Raw genomic sequence first — 25,405 nt, forward strand, 5'->3', positions numbered from 1 at the left:
TGCACCACCTGGCCCGATGGGAAACTGCAGTCTCCAGTTCTTTGGCCCTTCCTGTTTGCTGGCAATTGGCAGATGGTAGAATCCAGTTTGTAATTTCACTCCATAGAATAAGAGATTAGAGATGGAAAAGTCCTGTTAAACCCCTTTAAGCCCATCCTTCAGGGACTTGGGCCAGGATTGCTCATGCAGTCTATTCTCCGGGGCTTTGTCAAGCCCTAGATCTCAATGTTCCAAGCAATGTCCTCATGATTAGGAAATGTGCCTCGACTCTCCACACAGAAACATCCCCACCATTGCTTAGTCGCTATCCTGACACCCCAAGTTCTCACTGCACCCTCAAGAGTCTCCCAAATAATCCCACTCCCTCCTAGGGGCTGTCACTCTTCATCCGCTGGCAAAGGACATAGATGAAGAAAGAGCAGAGAGGTCCTTACCATTTGCACAGAGCAGAGAGTTGAAGGTTGCTTCCGTCTCAATCCCTTCAGGCTTGGGAGGGGAAGGAAAATGAGAAAGGTGAGAAGCTGCAGACTGAGCATCTGGCATCAGGAACAAAGTCTGTGTGAGGACAGGGCGGGGAATCTTCAGAAAGGGACAGAGAGGCAGCAGGAGAGGTGGGGAGAAGAGAGAGTTCGACAAAATTGGAGAGACAATGAATGAAGACAGAGAGAAATGTAAAGGGCCAAGTGGGTGAATCAGAGGAAGAGGGAGATTTGCAAATTTCCATGGACTGATGCTTGTAGATTCATAAAATAATAATTGGTTAGAATAAAATAAAAACCAGCTACTAATAAGTTATTGTCTCTTCACATCCAAGGGAAGAATAGTGCAGCTCTATTGCATGGGTTACTAGTTACCTGAAGCACACTGTGCAAGATGGTACCTTAATGCCCCTATAACAGAGAGGACATGCACTATGTGTCATTGCTAACATCAGGTGATGCGATAAGTTAAAGACAACTTACTACATGGTGGAATATCAGCAATTCTACATACTGTAATGCTGCAGATTTTCTCTTTCCATTAAAGGACAGCAATAGGGTATACGGATAATAGGAAGGGACAATATTACACATTATTATAACTGGTGTTACTGTTGGTATCGTGAAATGTCATTAGTTATCATTGCTTTTTTATGACACACAGAGAGGCTATGCAGCTTTATGTATCATTTGTTACTGATTATAGATGCTGTATAATGAGCTATTGCTTTCCTGCAAAGGTGAGGGTATGCAGCATTACCCTGTGCTATTTCATTTCACTGGGTAACAATGTCAGCAACCATTGCTGCCCTAGGAAAGAGAGAGGTTATGCAATGTTACCATGTTATGCTTATTTGGCACACTATGCAATGTTTTTTCTGTAAGGGAATATACAGTATTATATCCTATAGTGGGTGGGATTTTCCAAAGCACACCTAATTCCCCTAGGTGCTTTGAATCTCCCACACGTGTGCTTCTGTTAGGCTATGTAGCAAGTTGTCACAGCTTCCCTGTAACAGAGGAGGCACGGACAGTTATAGTGTCACACTCTATATACGATATTACTGTTTTCCTATCCTACACCGAGCATTATAGTGCGGCTTATTGCCTACGTCACACTGTGTGAAAACTTACCACTTCTCTATACCGCAGGGACTAAGCAGCCCACATACCTCCACTAACAGCTGTTTGATCACTGTATCCTTCTGCCCTGTCTCAGGGAGCACTGCTACCTCGTTCCGCAGGGCAGCTCCGTCTTCAGGGCCTCTGCACTCACAGATAAATTCACATTACCTGAAACAAAGAGAGATAAGTGTTCTGCCAGGCACTGCAGCTACAGGGGTGTCAATGTCATTTCCATGGTGCTCCACTCTTCAGCACCATTGATTACATGGAAACCTCTCTGTAGAGAGAGAGCTCATGTCACATCTCATGTAGGCCTGGGCTACACTACAAAGTTAGATTGATGCAAGGCAGCTCATGTCAATCTAGTTGTGCATGTGTCTATATTTCAGTTTGGTTCCTACAGACATAAGTGCCCTGTGGCACCGACTTAATAACATCGCCACCCCGAGCGGCATAGAGCCAAGTTTGATGTCCTTAGGTCAATGCAGTGATAGTGTAAATACTCCACTGCTTATGTTGACTGTTACTGTCCTCCAGCTGCTGTCCCACAATGCCCCACACTGACTGCTCTGGTCACCATTGTGAACTCTGCTGGCCAGGGGTCACAGAAACCAGAAGCCCCCCCCTCCCTCCCCCCCCGCCGTCCACCCTTTGAAGCCCTGTAAATTTTTGAAATTCCTTTTCTTGGGTACCCGGCTTGGTGGGCACACCTAGCAACTCTCTCTTGTCGAGTGCAACTGCTCAGCTGACATGCCAGCTACGCACTCCAGACATGCTCCTGCCTGGAACAGACAGGAGATATTGGAGCTTCTGGGCTTGTGGGGAGAAGAGGTTGTGCAGGCACAGCTCTGAACCAGGCATAGAAACATAGATATCTAGGAACAGATATTATGCAAGTGAACAATGCCAGTGCCCCTTCCAATGACCAAAAGGACATTCCACTGTCATTCTGCACCTGCTGAGCCTCTAGTTGAAATATTCCTTGGTGCTGTTGAGGTGGCCGGTGCATGGCTTCATGAGACAGGGGAGCAAGGGTTAGGTTGGGTCGCCCAGGATCACAACTGGCATTTCAACATTGCCACTGGTAATCCGCCAGTTAGGAAAGAAGGTCCCTGCTTGCAGCTTTCTGAACAGTTCTGTGTTCTTAAAGACGCGAATGTCATGCATCTTCCCTGACTAGTCAACACTGATGTCAGTGATCCACTAACACTTGAATAACCACAGAAAAGTAGCCTCTTTTGTTGATGTACTCTGAGGCAAGGTGGTCTGGTGCCGAAAGAGGGATATGTGTGCCATCTATCACCCCACCGCAGTCTGGGAACCCCATTGCTGCAAATCCATCCACTATGTCCTGCACACTGCTAAGAATCACAGTTCTGCATAGCAGGGGGTGATCAATGGCTTTTCTTACTTGCATGACAACAGCCCCTGCGGTGAATTTCCTGACTCGAAAGTGATTCTCAACTGACTGATAGCAATTTGGCATAGCACGTTTCTACAGTGTGATCGTCACTTACTTCTCCACTGTTAGTGCACCTCTCATTTTGACGAGTGGCAGTGGAATACCTATCCATGGTGCACCACACTCTGCATCGATACAAGCACTCCTGGTAAGTACGCGTATCTCTGACATAAGGAGCCAAGTATGCATGCATACAAGTAATGTGCTAACTGTGGCAGCTGTATGCCGATGTAACTTGAGTCGACATAAGTTTGTAGTGTAGACATGGTAGTAGTACCTTAGACCATGCCTGCACTGGGTTTTTCACACAGATGCAGCTGCACCAGAGCAAACCCTGGGAACAGCCTTGCTTCACTGGTGTGAAAAGTGACTCACCCCAGTGAAGCAGGACTGTTCTAAGGGTTTGCTCTGGTGCAGCTACATCTGTGTGAAAAACCCCAGTGCAGGCATGGTCTAAGACAGGGATCCTCACCACAAATTATTTGGTGGCCTCAGAGTACAGCCACCAACTCTTGCAGGTGGCTACTCTGACACTTTCATTTCAAACCAGGGCACGTGGCACTAGTGCAAGTCACAGGTTACACCAGTTAGTGTGTCTACACTAAGAGTTTGTTCTGGTGCTGCTACATCAGTGACATCAGCAGCTACATCACTAGTGCACTACAATAGTGCAAAAAAAACAAAACAAAAAACAGTGCAGACAAGACATGAGGATCACTCTGCAGCAGCCTTCCCAGTCCTGGCAGGAATTGGGCAAGACGGATAGGAGTGCAGGGAGTAATGGCTCCGATTTCTGGCTGAGGATGATGGCCTCTGTTACACAGGACTAAAGGGTCATTATAGCCCCTTCAGGCCTTAGAATCTATGAATCTATGATTCTATCCATAGAGCCCTGGCTGAGTCAAGCAAACAGTTAATGCTCCCGTTTAGCCCATCAGGGCCATGAGGGGAAGAAATAATTAAATTCTCCATCAGATCCACAAATTACTTAACAGGGTCAGCACCACTTATTCCAGATGTGCTCACCTGAGATGTTTCCCAGGAAACGGTTTTAGCCTAATGACAGTGAATGGCAATGACAGCTGCTGAATCAGGATAGTATTTGAAAAAATTCTGCTCCTTGGGGACGCAATTGGCTAGAACCAAGGAGTTAAGTGGAGGGTAGTCAGGAGTTTATTAAGGGCATGTCTACACTACAAAATTAAGTAGACCTAAATTAGGTCAACGTGCAGCCACGGCAGTAATTAAATTGCTTTTGAATGTCCACACTATGCTCCTTGTATCGGCAGTGTGCGTCCACACTCACAGTGCCTGCATTGATGCAGCGAGCAGTGCACTCTGGGTAAGTATTGCACTGTGCAACTCACCACCATCTAGCACAGGGTATTTTGGGAAGGGTTTGCAATGCATCATGGGGGCAAAAAAGTCATGCAGGAGTGATTGGGAACATGGTTTCAACATCCCATGATGCAGTTTTCTCCATCCCATAATAATATCTGCATCCCATAATATTTTGCACCTCTTTTCAAAAACACTGCAAACCTGCGCATCCGCCATCTCTGTGGGAAGCATGGATCCTGCAGAGCTCTGCACTATTGTGGTGAGCATTGTGAACATAACACGCCTGATTCCACAGAATTTCCGGAGCTTCAAGAGGAGCACTGGGGAATATGACAATTCCTTGCAGGCTAGCTTGTTGTGCACCATGGAAAGAAACAATTCAAGGTTGTTGTTGGCAGTGACGGAGCAGCTGCAGATGGTGGCACACTGGTTCTGGGCCTGAGAAACAAGCACTGACTGGTGGGATCACATCATTCTTCAGGTATGGGATGACAAGCAATGGCTGCAGAACTTGTGGATGTGCAAGGCCACTTTTCTGGAACTGTGTGCAGAGCTCACCCCAGCCCTCCGGCACATTGACACCAAAATGAGAGCTGCACAGACAGTGGAGAAGTGAGTGGTGATCGCTGTGTGAAAGCTTGCAACACCAGATTGCTACCAATCAGTTGGGAATCAATTTGGAGTGGGAAATCCACCGTGGGAAGTTGCTGTCATCCAAGTGTGCAGGGCCATTAATCGTTTCCTGCTACATAAGACTATGACTCTCAGCAGTGTGCCAGACATAGTGGATGGTTTTGCAGCGATGGGGTTCCTGAGCTGCAGTGAGACAACGGATGGCACACATATCCCTATTTTGGCACCAGACCACCTTGCCAGAGTACATCAAAAGAAAGGGGTACTTTTCTATGGTAATGCAAGCTATGGTGGATCACTGGGAAAGTTTTACCAACATCAACATGGGATGGTCAGAGAAGGTGCATGACACATGCAAAAAGCTGCAAGCAGGGACTCTCTTTCCAGAACAGAGGATTACCAATGGGGATTTTGAAATGCCAATAGTGATCCTGGGAGATCCAGCCTACACTTTACTCCCTTGGCTCATGAAGCCATACCCTGGCTACCTCTATAGCAGCAAGGAGTGCTTCAACCACAGGCTCAGCAGGTGCAGAATGATAGTTGAATGTGCCTTTGGCCACTTGAAAAGCCGCTGGTGCTGTCTACTCATGAGTTTAGACCTCTGAAAAAAATATCTCCATAGTTATAGGTGATTGCTGTGCACTTCATATCTGTGAAGCAAAGAGGGAGACATTTCCACTGGGATGAAGGGCAGAGGTGGAATGGCTGTCTGCTGATTTTGAGCAGCCAGATACCAGGGCTATAATAAGAGCTCAGTGGGGAGCTAGACACTTCAGGGAGGCTTTGAGAAATGCTAAGCTCTGATTCATTACTAACAAAGCTGCCAAATGAAGAATGAAAGAAGAAACAAAGATCAAATAAAGGAGAAAGGTAATGAATCTCATTGTCACACTTGTATTTGTATTCAGTGGCGAGATGATCTCAAACCACAAAGCTGTATACAGATCTGAGCTGGATTTCAGATACCTCAGAGTTCAAATCTCTTTTGGATCAGTGGATAGGCTTCATGCCTGTCTCTAAATCAGCAAAGGATTTTACAACAATTTAAGTTCTTTCAGATGGGCTCTTCTCTTAGTCAGGATGGCCATTTAACCAGGACTTTAAGTTTTCCATGGGGTGTCTCAACTAAATGGTTTCTCCACTATGTGATATGGGCAGGTATGAAGCAGGTGGGTGATAATTGTATCTCAGGCTTCCAGTCTCATCACAAATCACCCTCATTCTGGATGACTGTTCTGGCCCAAGTGAGAACCAAGGACTATAACCTGCTTTTCTTGCTGAAAGAAGAGACCCAGCCAGCTCTCATCTTTCACTGGTGTGTTAGAGAGGAGTATGTTGATGGAGGTCCTCACTGTACAGACAGTGTCTTTTGAATGGAGGGGTCCAACAGCTGAAAACCATCTAGGGTTCTCTGTCTTGTCTGAGGAGGAGCTTATCACTCCCCAACCAAGGATGGGAGTAAAACACCACAAAGAAGGGTCTTAGGGAAGTTGAATCCCCTACCAACAGATTTTTGAGCTACCAGGTCCCTGCCCCCTAAGATTTCTGTGCCACTCCATCTGGCCCCCAAAGATATCAGAGCTAGAATGCTTCTTACCCAGAGATATTGGGGTCACAGCCCAGGACACCGTTTTTCATCCATTCACGCACAGACAATAAGAGTCCTCTTCCTTCTCCACAGGGGTAGCTCGGAAGTCGGCAGATGAAGCCAGTGAGATGCTGACCTGTCAATTGTCCAGAGAGGTGTCATCGGGGAGGGGGCCAGGGAAATTAGTAGTAACTAGAGATGCAGACAGTACGGCAGATGGGATGTGCAGAGAATTGGGCAGGACAGGGTTTGTGGTACCATAAGGGACAGAGGGGGTTGAGGGAACACATGGGTTTAGAAGTGTAGATGGTTACAGGGGTGTAGAGATTTGGAGTTACAGGGGTTTGGGGTGCTTGGGAGTTACAGGAGCATAGAGGCTTGGGTGCACAGGTGTTTGGGGAGGACAGAGGCTGCAGGGAGACCGAGGGCTAAAAAGAGCTACAGACACAGGAGTTTGTGAAGCAGAGAAGTGTGGCCTGTGGGTTTGGTTGCACGGGGATGGTGTGAGTGTCTCTTACCCTGATGCAGCGGGTCAGGTAATTGAAGACAGTGGCCTTTAGCGTGAAGGCCTCGCCACGCACCACGGAGTAGGGCAGGGTGAGCTCCACGAAGAAGGGTTGGAAGGCTCTGAGGGACACGGTTCGGGACAGGCCACAGCCAGTGTCACTTGAGGTGCAGAATGCGTTAGCTTTCCATTCTGTGATGGTATCAGGGATTGTCAAGGGCAATTCAGCACTTCCGTTGGAGCTGGTGACAAAAAGAGAGCTAGGATCGTGATCACAGCCTGGTCAGACACTGAAGGAAATCACAAGTGTTCCAGGGAGCGATGTGGGGAACTCAGTAGATAATGCTCTCCCCTCTGAGTCCACACTGAGCTCAATGCTCGAGTATGATGCAGTGCTTCAGGGAGTGATGTGGGGACTCAGTAGGGGGTGCTCTCCCCTCTGAATTAGCACTGAGCCCATTGTGCTGGGAGGTGTTGTGCCAGAGGAGGTGCTGTCTTTCAGATAACACATACAGCTGATATTTTGACAACTTGTGATAATTAAAGACCCCACAACCCTTTTAAGAAGAAGAGGGGGGCTCACCCTGGGTCATTACAATCCAAATGCTTAGATTCCCCCTGCAATTTCAATTGGAAATGGGGCTCTTTTTCACTTTCTTTTCTAGATGTTTGTGCAGTGTTGTTCTGCACTGTAAACATCTGCCATTGGGGAACAGCCCGCAGGTGGCTGAGTGATTTCTGCATACACAGAGTTTGAAAAGCACTTTGGGATGATGAAAGAGGCTCAGTAACCATCAGGAATTCATATTATCATCACAAAAAATAAGGGAATGTTAAAACAGCAACAACCAGCTACTCACGTCAAAGGCACTAAATCCCAAATCCATGTCTCTGGGAAATACTTTCGAACTGTCTCCACCGCTGCTGGAAGGGTCTGAGCCATGACAGGGTAACCTGAGTCCAGTACCCTTGCATGTCCTGGGTGGTGTGAGTACAACTGATTAACATAGATATAATGCATCAATACCAGCCTGATGCTTCCATCTTTGAGGGTAGATCAACACTGCAGCTGGAGGTGTAATTTCCAGCTTGGGTAGATGTATGTACACTACACTACCTGTGATCAAGCTAGTGTGCTAAAAATAGAAGTGTAGCAGTGAGGGCATGACAGGCTAGCCTCCCAAGTACATACGTAGGGTCCCAACCCCCCATCCATGCTGCAACAGCTACACTTCTCTTTTTAGCGCACTAGCTCTTGATCAAAGCTAGCACGTGTGTGTCTGTCAGACCTGGAAATTACACCTCCCACTGCAATTTAGACACACCCTGGGACACTTTCCCCTCCAGCTACACTGGTGCAATCAGACACCCAAATCGGTTGTGGTGGGTAGGGTGGGAATGGAAAGTTCTATGTCTGAAGCATGTTTGAGGGGTCACATCACGACTCCAGCATGTCATTTTCTGCTCCACCATCACTGCGAAGCCCCCAGCCTTTCAAAGGATCGGCCTTAGAGCTGGTCACAACAATTTTCTCAAAGATTTTATTTTGACTCAATGGAAATTCTCATAAAAAAACTGTTTCCATCAACAGTTTCGGGGGGGGGGGGGGGCGGGGTTGTTGGAAAACTGAAAAAAAAAAAACTTTTTTTATTTTGGATGAAAATTTTAAAAATCCACAAAAAATATGTTTAAAAAAATTATTTTCCCATTTTTCCTTATTTTTTCGTGTGTGGAAAATAACAGCCATTTTTTGCTCACCTGTGTATTAGTATTGTTAAACTAGGCATTAGAGTTATAAAAATGTGTTCAGTGTTTAGACTTTACGGAATCCTTGTAAGCAGCTGCAGCCATTAATCTCACTTATAATATCTGTATCCCATGTTCTAAGGTAATATTTAGTGTTTGCTCTGTAACTGTGAATCACCAGACAGAAAAGAAGCATCAACGAGTGTGAAATACCAGTCTGACACAAAAGAAGGGCCATCAACACCAGACAAACCATTGTGGAACATCAGTTGATTGTTCCCCTCCACCAAGAAGAGGAGACGGGCCACTGAATTACTCCCAATGACTGAATTTGCAACTCAGAGAAGGGGCAAAGGGATAAAAAGCCCTAATAAGGAGGAACTGTATTTTTTATGCTGCTTGGAGTCTGAGGGGCAAGGATCACACAAGCAAAAGATCCCCAATGCTTGGCCTGGGTTAGCCCTAAAGGTTATATAGATATTGCTTATCATAGAAGCTACTATTACCATTTGAACAGGACTGGACTAGCAGGGGGGCTGCAAGGCAGTACTGAGGGGCATTGGCAGAGCTGTGTGGGGAGCCCAGGACTGGAATAGCAGCTATGGCATAAGAGTTAAGAAAATCTTTATATTGGAATTGGTCAGGTTCAACCTCTCTAATGTCTGGTGGCGGAGGCAGTCCAGAGCAGTGGTCAAATGTGGGCAGATGATGGAGCAGCTGGGAGGTTGATCAGTATCAGAGGCAGCCTGGGGCAGTGGTCAGAGTTTTCTCAGGGGTCAGTAGCTGGAAGCTCCAATCCAAGGGGTCAGGTCAGTGCATCAGGGAGGCCAGACCAGGCGAGACAGCAAGGCAGGGTCAGGTGAGGCTGTCCAGGCAGCAATCAGCAGGCAATGATCTGTTGCTCAGACAGCTTCCTCTTCCTGGTGGGGCCTTTAAATAGCCCAGGTACTCACTGCGAGTGCTGCCTGTCCATCCAATTGGAGGACCGGGACATGGCTGCTGTGGGTTTGTAGGCCATTAGCACTAAAGCTGTTGGTCAGGGGCAGCAGCTAAGGATACCACCTAAAGACCTGGATTCACTATCAGGGTCTAAAAACCTGGGGTGTATTGGTGCCATAACGTGCCAGTGGCAGAAGACCCAGGCTGAAGCTGACTAATTCCATCATCAAGATTTCTCCCTCCCACTTCAATTGTCCCTAATCATCCATAAACCATGGTTGTGACCCTGACTGACCAGGTGCCAGCTCCCGGCCAATTCACTTGTGAGTGAGTATAGATCAAAGTGATTGTTAAATGTATCAGAGTGTATGTGGTGTTTCAACTTCATGAAAACGAGTGGGATGTTACTTGCTTTGTTTTCACTTATCTGTATCCTATTATAATGTAGTAGCAAACATTTACATTGTGTAAACCCTGTAACTAAATAACCCATCAAACAAGAAAGAAGCCTTGTGCAATGCAAATGAAGAACTTTAACAGAAAAGTGCAGATTTCAAAGCAAGTGGTCATTATGTGTGATGATCAGAGGTCAAACACTCTAAATGCATTCCTCACTCTGTCATCAAAGGAAAAACCCACGTGGGCAGTAACCCTGTCAGCTTGTTTTTGGTGAGAAGAAGCTATAAGTATGGATTCAAGGAAAGATCCTGCATCTCTGAACTGTTTGGACTCTTACAGGGAAGTGTACCAGATGCGAAGCGGAGATCCCCAGATGCGAAGCGGAGAGACAATCTGGGTACCCTGAAAAGACTTGGGAAACTGGCAGTTTATTACATCACTGCCACCATTTGGAATTACAGACTGTGACTCATCTATGCATATATTTTACCTGCTTTAACCTCTCAATAACTCTAATTTCCTTTTCTTAGCTAATAAACCTTCAGTTAGTTTACTATAAAATTGGCTACCAGCATTATCTTTGGTGTAAGATCTAGGGGTAAGTGACTAGTCTCTTGGGACTGAAAGCCTTCTAAAATGTGAGGTGATTTTTGTATAAGTGACTTTTTATCACAAAGTTCAGTTTGTCTGGGTGGCAAGATAGACTGGAGAATCTAAGGGGATTGTCTGTGACTCCATGGTAAGATTGATATAGTGATCCAGGAGTTAACATTTGTCCCTGGCTTGGTGAAATCTAACTATAGAATACACCACCAGTTTGGGGTGTTGCCCTGTTTTCTGACAATCTGCCCTGAGGTAGACAGTCATGGTTGTGAGCCACTCCAGACAGCGTGACAATGATGACTCTGTAGAAAGCTGTGCTTGGGGAAACTCTCTACTGATGCCTGAGGATGGAAGATCATTGTAGAGTCTTAGCGAGCTACCCACAGATTTGTCTGCCAGCAGCATAATATTCTCCCTCAGAACTCCCAGAAACAATTTGGTTCCATTAACCTCCAAGGGTGAGGCTATCAAAGCAGGCCCCTCACTCTGTCAGGAGAAGTGTGCCCCAACTTCAAACTTCAAGACGGAGTGGTCACCTCATGATGTGGGAAAAACTTCCAAATGCTCAATCCACAACCCCAGTCCCAACACTAGAGCTAGCATGCGGCCAGCTATGAGCAACAGCGTTCACCCCAAAACACAGATGCGCCCTCAGCTCAGAACAGAATGCTTGTGAGGCCTTTGGCCTTTACCAGTTCTCCTGAGTGCTTGTGCTGATATCCCGGCTTCACTGTGAAATCCTTCAGAACTTCTGTAACCCCAAGCAACTTGAGGGAACTGGAGGCAATAATGTGGCTTTCTCACCTTGGAGTTTGTGAAGACCTTTAAACCCATTTCCTGTAGGGAAAAACCCAACACACATTTTGTTATTTATTTCGGTTGAGGTTGAAATTCCAGAACTGACACCAGTATTAGGGAGACAAGTTGGGTGAGGTAATATCTTTTATTGGACCAACTCCTGTTGGTGAGAGAGACAAGCTTTTGAGTTTACACCAATTGGCTCAATAAAAGATATTACCTCACTCACCTGGTCTGGGACCGACATGGCTACAACACCACTGCATACACCAGTATTAGGGGTTTAATGAGCAAGGAGGAAACCTTGACACTTTTCCTTGATGGGATATGGAGCCTATTACCCATAGATAAGGCTATGATTTAGTCATGGAGGTCACAGCAGTCACGGATTCCATGACTTTACCGGCCCTCCGTGATTTCTACACTTCAGGAGGTGGAGGCAGGACTGTGTGACCCTGCCCTGCAGCTGGGACTGGCTGCAACCAGGACCCTGCAGCCCCAGCCCTGTGGCGTCCAGGCTTGGCGAGGGCTGCAGCCGGGTCTGTGTGCCCCAGCCTTGTGGTTTCTGCTGGGGGCTGCAGCCAGGGCCATGCACCCCTGCCGGGCGGCTGCAACAGGGCCCACGTGCCCCCCTTGCAGCTTGCCAGGGCCATCCGCCCCGCCAAACTCTCCCCCTCCTTGCTGCAGCCAGGGCTAGGTGGGAGCTGCAATAGGGGCCGCACACCCCTGTCCCGCAGCTGCGGCCAGCTCCAGAGCGGGGGCTGTGTGCCCCCCATGGCTGCACCCCCACTGCAGCCCCTGGGACTCCATTCCCCCTCCTACTTAGCCCTGCGCGCCCCCCCCCCCCCCGTTATTTTTAGTAAAGTCACGGACAGGTCACGGGCTCTGTGAATTTTTCCTTATTGCCCGTGACCTGTCCATGTCTTTTACTAAAAATAACCGTGGCGAAATCTTAGCCTTACCCATAGAGCACAGGATGACACTCAGTCTCAGGTCTGGGAGACTGGATGGCTCAAAGGGATAAGGGATTAGGATACAGGGTCCTTTTATCTCTAGGGCACTGGTTCCAATTTCCAATCCAACCCCAGGTCAGAGGTCTGAGTGAATCAGGGAATGGAATACAGAGTCTTATCTCTAGATGTCTGGTTCCAATCTAGTTCCAGCTCAGAGGGCATTCGTTAGTCTTGGGGAATGGTAAGGGCACATGGATTATTTTGTTTGTAGTTCACCAGTTCCAGTCTAGTCTCAAATCAGCACTGAATCCAAGGCGTTCCTATATACTGGTCATTCATTGCTATGTGAAATGAGCTGGTGAGTATTAGGCCAGTTCTTAGTGGCTCAGGTGCCCCCCTTTTCAAAGAACACCTTCACCATAAGCACTAACACGCCCCTTTTTAGCAGCCGTGGAAGAGAGATCAAGGATTGAAAAGCCCATGAAGACAGCATTTGCCTCACCCTAGAGGTGCTCATACCTGATCTTTCCAGGTCAAAGCTGAAGCACATTGATGAGGGACAGTGCATGGTGGAAGCTTGCACCGCCATTGTACTTGCTCCAGATATAGCTCCGTGATCAGCACTCCAGAGCAGCTAGCCCTGCACCACATGCCACTCACAGCAGGTTTAAATGTCCTCATCTCCCCACAGCCACAAGGACAGGATGAGGAGACTTTACCTTTAAGATGCTATAAGTGTCCTCTTCATCTGGCTCCGACACTGGAGCATAGGTGACTCCATTCACAATTATCTTCTCTGCGGCAATGCACTCCTCCTGGGGATCCATCGGCAGCATGTCTGTGCCATGATGATACCCCTGAAGTTCCTTCACTGGTAGCAGGTTATACACCTGGGCAAACAGAACTGTGTCACTTGGCCTCATCAGTACCAAGTGCCATGAAACACTGCTGGGGGAGACAGACAGGCAGAGGCAGACAGACAGATATATACAGAGAGAAGGTGGAAGTGATAGAAAATAAACCAAGAGCAGTAAATACACTACAGAGCAGGGAGAAGGAAAGAGGGAAGCTGCTTCTTTGGCTGAGGGCAGTTTGTTGCTCTGGCTATTATGATCAACTATATCAAAGTACCTGCTAAAGGCTCTAATGCTCATATCAATGGTCCTTCTTTCTTAGCCAGGGACTGTTACTCACTATATGTTGGTAAAGTGCCTGAGACTGGTCTAGGCCTGTAGGCGCTACACCAATATAAGTAAATAAATAAATGAATAATAGGCCCTGAACAGGAGAAAATCAGCAGCCCCATTGACCAGGGCTGTTTCCAGACATGGTAGCATCCCAAAGGAGTTGAAAAAGTTCCTGCAATCTAAATGTTGCCCAGTTCTCTGCTTCTCACCTAGTGAAAGAAGACAAGATAAGGGCAGGACAGCATTAAGACATCCGCACTGACTGAAGGGATTTTTTTTCCAGTAGATGCCACTCCTCAGCACTGAGTTGGTCTTGCTTGGACCAGGCTGCATCATTTTCTGCTACCACAGCCCCTAAGAGAAGACCAGCTCTTGCACCTGTTGATCACTGGGCCAGGCTGGCACTTACAGAGCTGGGAGAGAGCTCGGCTTCAGGCTTCATGAGGAGGACGCTCTTGTCCACAGCACGGACGGCGCACAGGGAGCCTGGGGAGGCCCCGACCCGGAGGCGAGTGTCGGAGGCGGGGAGGCCCTCGGCCGGTGAGAAATGCAAGTCGACCTGCAACCCCAGAAAAGGTATTAGAGGAGCTACTTCTCCAGGTACCGTCACACGCTGCCCCGCAGCACAACTCAGTCCTGGAACCGCTGCACACAGCTCTGCCAATGCCCCTCAACCCTGCCCTGCAGTCCCCTGCTATTCCAGTGCTGGGCTCCCCACACAGACCTGCCAATGCCCCTCAGTCCTGCCCTGCAGCCTGCTGTTAGTGCAGTCCTGGGCTCCCCAAACAGATATACATTATTATCTACTGAAATTCAGTTACTCTCTAAGGTGGCATTGGAGCAATTGGTGCTTGGTAAATTCTCTGTTCACATTGATGACTCAGTTCATGATTTTATGGCTACCATGAACACCAAGACACTACCCCAAGTGGTTGCTGGCTCTGCTTGTACAGTGGACACACCCGTGCTCTGGGCCCAGAGCCTATGCTGCATCCTGGATATACCAGGAGGGATTGTGGGCCATCAGGGAGCTGATTTTACAGCAGCCCTTGTAAAATGAAGAACAGTCTAGGACCTGGATGCTGCAGATGGGTAATGGCTCCCAAGAATCCATCCACCAGCTGGAAATTGCCAGAGCAGTGGTTTGAGCATTAGCCTGCTAAACCCAGCTTTGTGAGTTCAATCCTTGAGGGGGCTATTTAGGGATCTGGGGCAAAAAATTGGTCCTGCTAGTGAAGGCAGGGGACTGGACTCGATGACCTTTCAAGGTCCCTTCCAGCTCTATGAGATAGGTATATATCTCCACTCCAACAAGGCCCACTCCTCATTCTATCACCTGACAAACACTAAGCCCTCCTCTTGTTGAGTTTAGGCCAGTGATCCTCAATGAGGCTCTAGAGGTATTGGGAATACACTGAGCTACACAGGCAGTGCTTTGGACCCATGTCTTCATTGGCTGATGAAGGCTAGCGGGGAAGGACTGGGGCCTGGTGGAAACTGTCAACCCATTCCCAGGCTGTCAGCTTCTCTTAAGGAAGCTACTGTGTGGCTGTCACTTGATGCTGACAATCTGGTTGACTGGGGCCCAGTACCTATTATTCCATTTTTTGGTTAAGATTATTGAGAAGGTTGTGGTGAAACAGCTCTCACAGTATCTAGATGCCTCGGCTCCCCTTGACACTGGCCAACCTGGGTACAGACCTAGATCTGGTATAGTGACTGCACTAACTGCTTAGGTAGATGATCTCCAGATGATGAATAAAGATCAGGGCCCAGATCCTCAAAGATATTTAGACCCCTAACTTCTATTGAAATTAATGGAAGTTAGGCACCTAAATACCTTTGATCTGGGTACAGGTGTCCAAGCGGATATTATCAACCACCTTTGATACCACTGACCTCAAAGGGGCATTCGTTTGCCTGTGAACCCTAGGAGAAGAGGGGCAGCCCTTAGGTGGCTTGGTGCCTGTCTCTCAGACGGGTCCCCAAGGGTAGTTTTGGGCAATTGCTCTTCCGCTCTGAGGGCCCTCTCATGTGGGGTTGCACAGGGCACATCTTGTCCTCTCTCTTCTTCAAAGAGTATATGGGGTCATTAGGAGGACATAGGCTATGGTCTTTCAACAGGCTGAGGACACCTAGCTCTCCTCTGTCTCATCCAATCTAGTCAGTGCTACTGAATGATTTACTGATTGCTTGATACAACATGTGGCTTGGATAAGGGTAGGCTGGCTGGAGTTCAGTATGGAGGAGATGAAAGTGATGCTGGTAGGATGGAGGGAAGCAGCCAGAATATACAGCAAGAATTAGATCTGTCCCTTGAATGGAGGCTGTACGGCTGTTACCTGTCCTCCATGATCTGCACTGGTTGCCTATCAGTTACTGGGCTGCGTTTAAGGTGATGGTAGTAAGATAACTAGATTGTGACCTGGTTACCTGACAAACCCACCTCCCTTGCCATCCCACAGTGCCACAGTGGAGATCAGTGGAGGTGCTAGAGCTGGAGCCCTGTCAGTTTTACAAGGAGGGGCTCTTGGTAGTGTGTTGTCTGGGAGGACCCTTCGGCTATGAAATCTATTCTACCTCCTCACCTCATCTGAAATACCACAAATCAGTTAATCTCAGGGCTATTTTTAATATATGGTAAAATCACCCAGAGCATTTGATGATAAGTGACTGTTTTAATGTTTGCAACTCTAAATAAATAGATACAAACAGCTGCTGCTCTCTAATCAATGACTTCAAGTGAATTGGGGTTTCTCAATCAAGACACCCACCTCATTGGCAAAGCAATTTTTGACCTGGAATTTGACTGAATCAGCAATAGGCTCCTGATTGGGTGAAATGGTGTATATGAGCATCTGTGCCAGGGGAGCGATATCAGACTCCACGGGGAGCATCAGTGAGAAGGTCCCATTAACTGGCAAATAAAACAAGAGAGAAAGGCTAAGTTACAGGAAGTTGGCTCCAGGCTAGGGCCACACACCTCTCTAGAGTCTCTAGGCTTCCCTTCATGCCAAACTTGTTACGGCTGGGATTCCGACCACATGGAAACACAGGGAATGGAACTTGATTTACTGATGAGAACATCGGCTCTTACTGCTTTGGCACATACTGGTGACCTGAGTTTGGTGAGACTCAATCTAGTTTCTAGACCCTCATCATTAACTGTGTCCCTCAGGAACCCAGAAGCCCCACGTGCCCCAGAAAATAAAAGGGAGGATTTTGTAAGAGCCTGGTGGCTGAGGAAGGGATGCAGATTGGGTGGGATTTCTACACAAGGGTTAAAGCAAACCCAGCCTGAATTACTCAAGATGAGAGTCTCCTGAGACTGACATCAGTGACAAAGAATATATCAGTCAGGAGATATGAGGCGCTGGGGGGGATTAGAGCTCGGCAAGAGCTGCAGAGCTAGAATGGCTATAGAGGAAAGAAATTCGTTCTCCCCCTCTTTTTCCCCCCATCTCAGGGGATGGCACATGATGATCCTCTCACTGCATATGGAAGCAGCCTGTGTTTCAGTCACAGTGGCCTAGCCTCCCGGGACAAAGATAAGGGAAGGGCTGGTGAGAGCTCACCATCACCATGCTCCACAGCCAGAGCCTGGGTCCCTGCTCGCACAATGCCTCCTTTGGCCATCACCTGCATGGAAGAAGAAGCCTTCCTGTTATGGGTATTATGAGTAGGAGAGGTGTTAGAATGGGGGAACCTGTGAGAGGAATGTCAGGAATTTTGGGCCTCAGGTGGCTGGAGACAGCAGAGCTGCTCTATTGATCTCTGCTAGCAAAATTCTTTGTGTTTAATCAGGGGCAATAGAACCCAGTTCCTCTTCTTCTCCTCATAAAATGTTGGTATCCAGCATTGGGGCTCAGCAAAGAGCATCAGCCCAAGGAAAAGAGTGTGAAGGATTATGGGTAATATAGGTACAAGTTCTTGTCCCAGGCCACACACAATTTGGGGCCCCACCTAGAATTACTGTCCAGGGACTGATTGTCTGGCAGGCACTTGAGCCTATCTCTTGTTGTCACCTATACATAGAAAAGATCAGTATGTCCAGGTTTACCAAATAGTAAAAGACGATTTCCTTCTGCTCCCCACGGCCTCTGGCTTCAGGATATAGTGCACCCGGACTTCCTGAGTGTGGCCACAGCTTAGCGTCTCTGATAACTGGGTAACTAAAAAGAACAAAACAAAAAGAAAAACCAGGCCCATAGGCTTTATCCTTCATGTGTAATGGATTAAATTTTTCTGTCATGAGTTTGTTCTTTTTTCTGATTTCACAAAACATGCAATACACATCAACTTCACTATGGGAAAAATGTTCCTGATCTTCAATTTATTGGGGAAATGCCTGAAAAAAACACAGAAATCACCTCCCAGAATCTACACGATTTAGACATTTATGCTCCAATACGTCTGTTGGTCTATAAGGTGCCACAGGACTCTTTGTCACTTTTTACAGATCCAGACTAACACGGCTACCCCTCTGATACTTGACACCATTTAGACAATTTCTGATGTAAATTTCTTAATGAAATGATTGAGTTCTATCTTTCTAGGCTTTTATACCATATTATCAATGCAGCTACCTGACCAACTGAATGATCCCTTAAAATTGTAGGATAGTAAAAGAGGAAATTAATTCACAAAAGAAGACCAGGCATTTTAACTGCTTTTATTAGACCATACTGATGCATTTGAAAAGAGCCTTGCAATCAAGTCAATGTCATTTCTCCCAAATCTGGGGTGGCAGTCTCCCCTTTGCTCTGTTCTCACTTAACAGGGACAGGAGCAGGGGCAATCCTTCTCTTGATGGCTCTCCTGCCATTCCTCTTCTTGGAAGGTAAAACCACAGGCTGATTTAAGTGCAGGACTCCGACCTGAGAGATGGTGACACCTCCCAGCAGTTTCTTGAGCTCTGAGTCGCTGTGAATGGCCAGCTGCAAGTGCCGTGGGGAAATCCGACGCTGCTTGCTGCGTGCAGCGACTTCCCCAGCAATATCCACAATCTCATGAGTCACTTATTGAAGCACCGCGGCCATATATACTGGGGCTCCAGCTCCAATACGGTCTGCAAATTGTCCTTTGCGGAGCAATCTGTCTATGCGACTGACAGAGAACTGCAGCCCAGCCCGGGAAGAACGGGTGATTTTGGCCTTAGGGTCTTTTGCGGTTGAGGTCTCACCAGAGTGCTCAGACTCAGACTCAGTCTCAGACATGTTGCAGACTTCTAGTGTTCCAGCAACACTTGGCTTGACTTTCTTGGCTTTCTTTTGTTTTCTCTGCTTGGTTTACCTGAGTCTTTCCTCAGGAATTGGCCTGCCTAGCTTTTTTCTTGACTTGCTTGGCTTCAGTGGATGTTTCCTTGCTTGGCTCCACTTGCCTGTGTCTTTCTTTGCTTGGCTTGCCTGACTCTCTTTCCTTCTGTTCCTGGCTCTGTTCACTTGGTTTTCTCGCTCTTATTTTGCCTTCTTTGATTTCTTCCTGGTCTGGCCTGATTATGACTGGCCTGACAAAGTGTGGCTTGGCTAAGCCACCTCTTGAAATCACCACAGTAGTATGCTGACCCTGTCTGAGCCTGCAGCCTTTTATAACCTCAGTGCAGACAGAGAAAACATACTTTCTGATTGGTTGTCTGAGAACCAATGGGCAGCTACTTCATTTGTTACCCAAGCCAGAGGGGATATGTCATCCTTTGATGACATCATTCCCACTGATTCACCGTTTGTGTTGGATTTTTAGTCAGTGATATCTGCTATTAGCAAAACTCATCCTGTAACGGCATGAAATAGGCTTTGGTTACATTTTGAAAATGAGATGCCTTAAATTAGGCACCTAACTAACTTATACGTGGCCTGATTTGAAGAGGAGCTGAGCACCCACAGCTCCTGTTGATTTCACTAGGAGTTTTGAGTGCTCAGCACCAATGGAAATCAGGTCACTTTTAGTTAGTTGCTTAAAAGTGGGTTTAGGGGCAGAAATTCAGGCATCCTAAAGTTTGAAAATATTGGCCAGTTTCTCTGGAGCCCTTAACTTGGTGATGCTTCCCGTCTCTTAGAGAACCCTCATGGCACCCAAGCCCATGGGAAGGGTTCTTTGCCATTCCAGAAACCCAAGTGTTCACCATTTGTCACTCTCAGGTTTGATTAGCCGCTTCTCTTGTTCGTGAGCTATTTTCTGAGACCGGTTTAAAAAGAGCATCTGGAGAGAACCCCTCACATCAGGCCAAATCCATTGTGTGATGTTGCACTCTATATGATTTTATGAAAATATGCTAATGAGTTAAATATAACGTAATTGGAATATGCTTCATGGAAAAGGTCTCTTGTAAGGTATCATTACAAAGCTTATAATCTACTGAGTGTGGTCATCCTATTTGTATAAATGTACCACTCATGTATCTGAAACTAGAAATATGAAATCTAACTCTGAGGGCCTATTGTAATTATGCAAAGTGTGGGCCATTAATGGTGGTTTGGAATCTTGATGACTCCCATTAACCAGGACAATCATCTGCAGATGGCTGTCTTTTACTTGTAAGTCGCCCTGTATACCTGTGTGCTGGCAAGTGGGTAATGTCTTCCCTTTAAAAAGGTGATCAAAGTTTATGTGAACCCCTTCAGGTATTTAATAATTTCAGAAAGCCTGATTCTAGTATCACTTATATTGTATAAATCTGATATTACTCTAAACGAGTCAATGGTTTTATAATGGGGTAACTAAAACAAAACAAAACAAAACAAAACAAAAAGAACAAAACAAAAAGAAAAACCAGGCCCATAGGCTTTATCCTTCATGTGTAATGGATTAAATTTTTCTGTCATGAGTTTGTTACTTTTTTCTGTTTTCACAAAACATGCAATACACATCAACTTCACTATGGGAAAAATGTTCCTAATCTTCAATCTATTGGGGAAATGCCTGAAAAAAACACAGAAATTACCTCCCAGAATCTACACGATTTAGACATTTATGCTCCAATAGGTCTGTTGGTCTATAAGGTGCCACAGGACTCTTTGTCTCTTTTTACAGATCCAGACTAACACGGCTACCCCTCTGATACTTGACACCATTTAGACAATTTCTGATGTAAATTTCTTAATGAAATGATTGAGTTCTATCTTTCTAGGCTTTTATACCATATTATCAATGCAGCTACCTGACCAACTGAATGATCCCTTAAAATTGTAGGATAGTAAAAGAGGAAATTAATTCACAAAAGAAGACCAGGCATTTTAACTGCTTTTATTAGACCATACTGATGCATTTGAAAAGAGCCTTGCAATCAAGTCAATGTCATTTCTCCCAAATCTGGGGTGGCAGTCTCCCCTTTGCTCTATTCTCACTTAACAGGGACAGGAGCAGGGGCAATCCTTCTCTTGATGGCTCTCCTGCCATTCCTCTTCTTGGAAGGTAAAACCACAGGCTGATTTAAGTGCAGGACTCCGACCTGAGAGATGGTGACACCTCCCAGCAGTTTCTTGAGCTCTGAGTCGCTGTGAATGGCCAGCTGCAAGTGCCGTGGGGAAATCCGATGCTTCTTGCTGCGTGCAGCGACTTCCCCAGCAATATCCACAATCTCATGAGTCACTTATTGAAGCACCGCGGCCATATATACTGGGGCTCCAGCTCCAATACGGTCTGCAAATTGTCCTTTGCGGAGCAATCTGTCTATGCGACTGACAGAGAACTGCAGCCCAGCCCGGGAAGAACGGGTGATTTTGGCCTTAGGGTCTTTTGCGGTTGAGGTCTCACCAGAGTGCTCAGACTCAGACTCAGTCTCAGACATGTTGCAGACTTCTAGTGTTCCAGCAACACTTAGCTTGACTTTCTTGGCTTTCTTTTGTTTTCTCTGCTTGGTTTACCTGAGTCTTTCCTCAGGAATTGGCCTGCCTAGCTTTTTTCTTGACTTGCTTGGCTTCAGTGGATGTTTCCTTGCTTGGCTCCACTTGCCTGTGTCTTTCTTTGCTTGGCTTGCCTGACTCTCTTTCCTTCTGTTCCTGGCTCTGTTCACTTGGTTTTCTCGCTCTTATTTTGCCTTCTTTGATTTCTTCCTGGTCTGGCCTGATTATGACTGGCCTGACAAAGTGTGGCTTGGCTAAGCCACCTCTTGAAATCACCACAGTAGTATGCTGACCCTGTCTGAGCCTGCAGCCTTTTATAACCTCAGTGCAGACAGAGAAAACATACTTTCTGATTGGTTGTCTGAGAACCAATGGGCAGCTACTTCATTTGTTACCCAAGCCAGAGGGGATATGTCATCCTTTGATGACATCATTCCCATTGATTCACCGTTTGTGTTGGAGTTTTAGTCAGTGATATCTGCTATTAGCAAAACTCATCCTGCAACGGCATGAAATAGGCTTTGGTTACCTTTTGAAAATTAGATGCCTTAAATTAGGCACCTAACTAACTTATACGTGGCCTGATTTGAAGAGGAGCTGAGCACCCACAGCTCCTGTTGATTTCACTAGGAGTTTTGAGTGCTCAGCACCAATGGAAATCAGGTCACTTTTAGTTAGTTGCTTAAAAGTGGGTTTAGGGGCAGAAATTCAGGCATCCTAAAGTTTGAAAATATTGGCCAGTTTCTCTGGAGCCCTTAACTTGGTGATGCTTCCCGTCTCTTAGAGAACCCTCATGGCACCCAAGCCCATGGGAAGGGTTCTTTGCCATTCCAGAAACCCAAGTGTTCACCATTTGTCACTCTCAGGTTGATTAGCCGCTTCTCTTGTTCGTGAGCTATTTTCTGAGACCGGTTTAAATGAGCATCTGGAGAGAACCCCTCACATCAGGCCAAATCCATTGTGTGATGTTGCACTCTATATGATTTTATGAAAATATGCTAATGAGTTAAATATAACGTAATTGGAATATGCTTCATGGAAAAGGTCTCTTGTAAGGTATCATTACAAAGCTTATAATCTACTGAGTGTGGTCATCCTATTTGTATAAATGTACCACTCATGTATCTGAAACTAGAAATATGAAATCTAACTCTGAGGGCCTATTGTAATTATACAAAGTGTGGGCCATTAATGGTGGTTTGGAATCTTGATGACTCCCATTAACCAGGACAACCATCTGCAGATGGCTGTCTTTTACTTGTAAGTCGCCCTGTATACCTGTGTGCTGGCAAGTGGGTAATGTTTTCCCTTTAAAAAGGTGATCAAAGTTTATGTGAACCCCTTCAGGTATTTAATAATTTCAGAAAGCCTGATTCTAGTATCACTTATACTGTATAAATCTGATATTACTCTAAACGAGTCAATGGTTTTATAATGGGGTAACTAAAACAAAACAAAACAAAACAAAAAGAACAAAACAAAAAGAAAAACCAGGCCCATAGGCTTTATCCTTCATGTGTAATGGATTAAATTTTTCTGTCATGAGTTTGTTCTTTTTTCTGTTTTCACAAAACATGCAATACACATCAACTTCACTATGGGAAAAATGTTCCTAATCTTCAATCTATTGGGGAAATGCCTGAAAAAAACACAGAAATTACCTCCCAGAATCTACACGATTTAGACATTTATGCTCCAATAGGTCTGTTGGTCTATAAGGTGCCACAGGACTCTTTGTCACTTTTTACAGATCCAGACTAACACGGCTACCCCTCTGATACTTGACACCATTTAGACAATTTCTGATGTAAATTTCTTAATGAAATGATTGAGTTCTATCTTTCTAGGCTTTTATACCATATTATCAATGCAGCTACCTGACCAACTGAATGATCCCTTAAAATTGTAGGATAGTAAAAGAGGAAATTAATTCACAAAAGAAGACCAGGCATTTTAACTGCTTTTATTAGACCATACTGATGCATTTGAAAAGAGCCTTGCAATCAAGTCAATGTCATTTCTCCCAAATCTGGGGTGGCAGTCTCCCCTTTGCTCTGTTCTCACTTAACAGGGACAGGAGCAGGGGCAATCCTTCTCTTGATGGCTCTCCTGCCATTCCTCTTCTTGGAAGGTAAAACCACAGGCTGATTTAAGTGCAGGATTCCACCCTGAGAGATGGTGACACCTCCCAGCAGTTTCTTGAGCTCTGAGTCGCTGTGAATGGCCAGCTGCAAGTGCCGTGGGGAAATCCGACGCTGCTTGCTGCGTGCAGCGACTTCCCCAGCAATATCCACAATCTCATGAGTCACTTATTGAAGCACCGCGGCCATATATACTGGGGCTCCAGCTCCAATACGGTCTGCAAATTGTCCTTTGCGGAGCAATCTGTCTATGCGACTGACAGAGAACTGCAGCCCAGCCCGGGAAGAACGGGTGATTTTGGCCTTAGGGTCTTTTGCGGTTGAGGTCTCACCAGAGTGCTCAGACTCAGACTCAGTCTCAGACATGTTGCAGACTTCTAGTGTTCCAGCAACACTTGGCTTGACTTTCTTGGCTTTCTTTTGTTTTCTCTGCTTGGTTTACCTGAGTCTTTCCTCAGGAATTGGCCTGCCTAGCTTTTTTCTTGACTTGCTTGGCTTCAGTGGATGTTTCCTTGCTTGGCTCCACTTGCCTGTGTCTTTCTTTGCTTGGCTTGCCTGACTCTCTTTCCTTCTGTTCCTGGCTCTGTTCACTTGGTTTTCTCACTCTTATTTTGCCTTCTTTGATTTCTTCCTGGTCTGGCCTGATTATGACTGGCCTGACAAAGTGTGGCTTGGCTAAGCCACCTCTTGAAATCACCACAGTAGTATGCTGACCCTGTCTGAGCCTGCAGCCTTTTATAACCTCAGTGCAGACAGAGAAAACATACTTTCTGATTGGTTGTCTGAGAACCAATGGGCAGCTACTTCATTTGTTACCCAAGCCAGAGGGGATATGTCATCCTTTGATGACATCATTCCCACTGATTCACCGTTTGTGTTGGATTTTTAGTCAGTGATATCTGCTATTAGCAAAACTCATCCTGTAACGGCATGAAATAGGCTTTGGTTACATTTTGAAAATGAGATGCCTTAAATTAGGCACCTAACTAACTTATACGTGGCCTGATTTGAAGAGGAGCTGAGCACCCACAGCTCCTGTTGATTTCACTAGGAGTTTTGAGTGCTCAGCACCAATGGAAATCAGGTCACTTTTAGTTAGTTGCTTAAAAGTGGGTTTAGGGGCAGAAATTCAGGCATCCTAAAGTTTGAAAATATTGGCCAGTTTCTCTGGAGCCCTTAACTTGGTGATGCTTCCCGTCTCTTAGAGAACCCTCATGGCACCCAAGCCCATGGGAAGGGTTCTTTGCCATTCCAGAAACCCAAGTGTTCACCATTTGTCACTCTCAGGTTTGATTAGCCGCTTCTCTTGTTCGTGAGCTATTTTCTGAGACCGGTTTAAAAAGAGCATCTGGAGAGAACCCCTCACATCAGGCCAAATCCATTGTGTGATGTTGCACTCTATATGATTTTATGAAAATATGCTAATGAGTTAAATATAACGTAATTGGAATATGCTTCATGGAAAAGGTCTCTTGTAAGGTATCATTACAAAGCTTATAATCTACTGAGTGTGGTCATCCTATTTGTATAAATGTACCACTCATGTATCTGAAACTAGAAATATGAAATCTAACTCTGAGGGCCTATTGTAATTATGCAAAGTGTGGGCCATTAATGGTGGTTTGGAATCTTGATGACTCCCATTAACCAGGACAATCATCT

At 46.1% G+C, this 25,405-nt stretch overlaps 2 pseudogenes; one reads left to right on the forward strand and one right to left on the reverse strand.

The window, feature by feature from the left end:
• LOC135885884 (alpha-2-macroglobulin-like) overlaps window positions 1-25,405 on the forward strand; it is a 170,762-nt pseudogene that overhangs the window by 70,329 nt on the left and 75,028 nt on the right.
• The window catches only part of LOC135890700 (alpha-2-macroglobulin-like), a 65,102-nt pseudogene that overhangs the window by 12,025 nt on the left and 27,672 nt on the right, over window positions 1-25,405 (reverse strand).

This window comes from Emys orbicularis, chromosome 1, assembly GCF_028017835.1.
Source record: "Emys orbicularis isolate rEmyOrb1 chromosome 1, rEmyOrb1.hap1, whole genome shotgun sequence".
Lineage (NCBI taxonomy): Eukaryota > Metazoa > Chordata > Testudines > Emydidae > Emys > Emys orbicularis.